The sequence below is a fragment of the Gopherus flavomarginatus genome (genome assembly GCF_025201925.1).
Source record: "Gopherus flavomarginatus isolate rGopFla2 chromosome 13 unlocalized genomic scaffold, rGopFla2.mat.asm SUPER_13_unloc_1, whole genome shotgun sequence".
NCBI lineage: Eukaryota > Metazoa > Chordata > Testudines > Testudinidae > Gopherus > Gopherus flavomarginatus.
This window is the reverse complement of record NW_026114609.1, coordinates 5,367,562-5,371,583: the sequence shown is the minus strand read 5'-3', so window position 1 is coordinate 5,371,583 and position 4,022 is coordinate 5,367,562. Positions and strand designations below refer to the sequence as shown.

Here is a 4,022-nt window from a genome sequence, read left to right as displayed (position 1 = left end):
ACACGCACACACACACACACACTTTACTCTTGGTGTTGGGAGGGGAATAGGTGAAAGGACAAAAGCAAGAGACAAAGAGAAAGGAGGAAGGGATTGATGGAGGAAAAAGTGAAACAAAAAGGACAAACCCTAATGTCCCCAGTGATTCTAAGGGACAAAATCTCAGGTGTGGAATAAAATTCTGCCTCCTTAACCTCATGTTTTCCATGCCTAGCATTCAGCTGTCACCAGACTGATCAGACTGAACAGGTTTCAAATCTCGAGGAGGCTCTTACCTTCTAAACAGGAATGGCTGTTTTCTAGTAAAATCAGGCAAAGGGAAGGAGAAAACTTGAAAGAGATTCCTCCTGGCGCTCACGTACGTGAACCCGAATACTCTCTCAGTCCTGAAAGAGAGACCTGGAGAAGGAGACTTGCTGAAGCAAAGCCACAGGGGTCTCTGAGGTTTCCCTGGCCCCTCACCCCTCTCCTGCCTGGCTGATGTCAGCATCTCTCTGTGAGGTCATCACTTCCCCACCACCTTTGACCAATAGTCTGAGGTCCTGCAAAAGGCTTTTGTGATGTCACTGCCACACCTCTCCCTTGCTGTGCTAATGTCCTGCCCGTGGCCAGGCACTTTGGAGGTTTGAGCTACTCCCTGTGGATCACCTCACTCAAGGAGCGTTCGTTCTAGGAAGCAAGCCAGTAGTTTTGGATCATCTGCAAATTTTGTCACCTCACTGTTCAGCAGATCATTTATTAATATGTTGACTAGTCCTGGTCCCAGTACAGACGCCACAAGATACCTGTTTCCATCCTGAAAACTGACCATCTAGTCCTATCCTTTGTTTCCTATCTTTTAACCAGTTCTTGATCCACGTGAGGACCTTCCGGAGGTGAAAGTAAGCCGGTATGTTACAGTATGAGGTACTGGCAAGAGCCAGTACGCTGTGCCAGCCCGGCCTGTCTTCCCCAGGCTGGTGATTTAAAGGGCCCAGGGCTCCCTGGTGCAGTTGGACCCCGGGCCCTTTAAATCACCTTCCAAGCCCCCCTGCCGGAGCCCCGGGGAGCAAATCACTGCCGTGGATGCTGCTCTCTCCCGCTCTGTGAACACAGAGCAGGGGCGGCAGAAGCTTCCTTACAGTGTGGGGGGGGCACTGTTATCTGAACTGTGGCACCCCCATGACACTCCTTCCCTAAGGACCTCCACTCACAGCTCCTCTCCCCTCGAGGCCACACCCACAGAACGCCTCTTCCCCAAGACTGCACCCTTCCCCGCCTCCATCATTTGTCCTAACAGCTAATAAAGAGTGGTGGGGCCATGGCCCTCTAACCCCCCTGTTCCAGCACCCTTGACACAGAGCTAAGCAGGCAGCAGTGTGTACATGTATGTGTGTGTGTGTGACAGAGAGTGCTGTGCTGTGCTGAGCTGAGCCAGTGAGAGAAGGGGGGCTGATGTCGGGGCTGTCCCCTGCCTCAGGACTGGTTGCTTCCAGCAGCTGTCTGAACTTAGAGACAGTGTGCCGACACACTCACTCTTCTGCAATGCACACACTGTCTCTCCTCCCCACACACACATGCTCTCTACCCCAGCACACACACTGCAGTGGAAAAGCAGCTGGCAATCTAGTAGGATGCCCATGGAACAGAAAACTGTATCATGTGATGCTGTACCAGCCCGTGAGGCATTGCAAACCCTTCCCAAAGCACCCTGCAGCCAGTTGCACAATGGGATAGCTACCACAATGCACTGCTCTCTGTGGCCATCCAAGAGATGCTAGCATGGATGTGCTCTGGTGACACAGGGCATAGGGTGGACATGCAACAGCTGTTCAATTAAAACACTTTAACTAAAGCCATGTTACTCTTTCATCTAGACATAGCTTAGGAATGAGACAAGACTCAGCTCCATCAAAACAGGAGAACCACAGCTTCCTCCATAATTGGCAGGATTTGAACCTGCACAGGGAGACCCCAAAGGATTTCTAGCCCATCACCTTAACCACTCAGCCACAACTACTTGCTTGACCTGTGACTTTCACTGCACTCTAGTTCTGTTCTCACTGAGTGATCAATTCCAATTGTTTCCTCAGACCAGCTTCCACAACGCACACACTGCTGTGCCGTTGTGTAAGTGTGTCCATGGCTGAACAGCAAGAATTCCTGCTCCTTTCCCTTCTGGCTGGAGCATGAGGAGAGTGTGTTCGTGGTTAATGACGTTGCTGTGGCTTGTTGTCCATTTTCTGCCTTGCTCATTCAGACAGTCCCCTTCCCGCCATATCCCCAGGGCTTTGCCAGGGGGTTGGTGGCTCCTTTCTTTCCTCACCCTGGAGTAAACTGAGCTTTTTATTCCATCCTTGTTGTTTCAAGGAATAACAACAGATGACCAAAGAAAGAGGTGGACAGGTTGGGTCTCAGGGGAGGGGCAGAGAGGCCAGGGGAGCAGGCAGAGAGATGTGGGTGGTGGGCAGGACCGGCCTCAGGGGATGGGGCCGGAGAGGTACAAGCAGTGGGCAGGGCAGGTCTCAGGGGAGGGTCAGAGAGGTGCAAGTGGTGGGCAGGGCTAGTCTTAGGGGAGGGGGCAGAGAGGTGTGAGCAATGGGCAGGGCAGGTCTTAGGGGAGGGGCAGAGATGTGTGGGTGGTGGGCAGAGTGAGTCTCGGGGGAGGGGGCAGAGAGGAGTTGGCAGGGTGAGTCTCGGGGGAGGGGGCAGAGAGGAGTGGGTAGGGTGAGTCTCAGGGGAGGGGGCAGAGAGGAGTGGGTAGGATGAGTCTCAGGGGAGGGGGCAGAGAGGTGTGGGTGGTGAGCAGGGTGAGTCTCAGGGGAGGAGGCAGAGAGTTGTGGGCAGGGTGGTCTCAGGGGAGGGCTCAGAGAGTTGTGGGCAATGGGCAGGGTGAGTCTCAGGGGAGGGGGCAGAGAGGTGTGGGCAATGAGCAGGGTGAGTCTCAGGGGAGAGGGCACAGAGGTGTGGGCAGGACAGGTCTCGGAGGAGGGCTCAGAGAGGTGTGGGCAATGAGCAGGGTGAGTCTCAGGGGAGGAGGCAGAGAGGTGTGGGCAGCAGGCAGACCTTGGGGTAGAGGGTGGAGAGGCGCAAGGAGGCCTTGGGGGAGGAGAGGAGTGAGCAAAAGGTGGACCAGCAGGCCTCAGCCAAAGAGGAAGAGCAGGTGTGGGAAGTGGCCAAATGGGAGTGAGGGCAGAGCACAGGTGGGGCCTCAGAGGGAGGAGAATGAGTGAAGGGGGTGGAGTGGGGGGACAGCACCATCGTCTGGGCAGGGCCACCCACCGGATTCAGGGGGCCTGGGGCAAAATAATTTCAGGGCCCTTTCCATAAAAAAAAGTTGCAATACTATAGAATACTATATTCTCATGGGGGCCCCTGCAGGGCCTGGTGCAAATTGCCCCACCTGCCACCCCTCTGGGCGGCCCTGCCCTCAGCCTCTTCTTGTAAGTCCTCTGTCCCCTAATCATTTTTGTTGCCCTTCCCTTAGACTTTCTCCAATTTGTTTCTGTATTGGGGGGGGGGCGCGAAAACTGGACACAATGCTCCAGATGTGGCCTCACCAGTGCTGAATAATCACTTCCCTCAATCTGCTTGCAATGCTTCTACTAACCTAGCCCAATCTGACCAGTTCCCCATATTGAATGCAGACACAGCAATATTTGATAAATTGGTTCCTGTCCATTCAGGAGGTTATTTCCCACCTATTTATAAATAATGAAGATGCTCTAAGTGGAGGGGAGAGAGCTGTTCTGTCCGTGCAGTTAATCCATCTCCCCGAGAGGTGGTAGCTATGTCACTGGGGGAAGCTATGTTGGTGGGTGTGCAAGCTGTGGTGTCTACATGTATATATAAAGTTTAATCAAACCCCATTTTTAAAACCCCTGTGGTGTGGGAATAGAAAAGGAGCTCTCTGAGGCGGAGCCTGTCCTTCAAAATCCTTAAAATCACTGACTTGCCTTTGTAAATGGCATGGGGGTATAGTTTAGTGGTAGAGTGTTTGACTGCAGATCAAGTGGTCTTTGGTTCAAATCCAAGTACTCCCT

At 53.3% G+C, this 4,022-nt stretch overlaps 1 non-coding gene across 1 annotated transcript; it reads left to right on the top strand.

Annotated features, from left to right (window-relative positions):
* The first annotated feature begins 3,950 nt into the window (after nt 1-3,950).
* TRNAC-GCA (transfer RNA cysteine (anticodon GCA)) lies at nt 3,951-4,022 on the top strand. Its single transcript has one exon. It is a non-coding gene; the product is annotated as a tRNA-Cys (tRNA).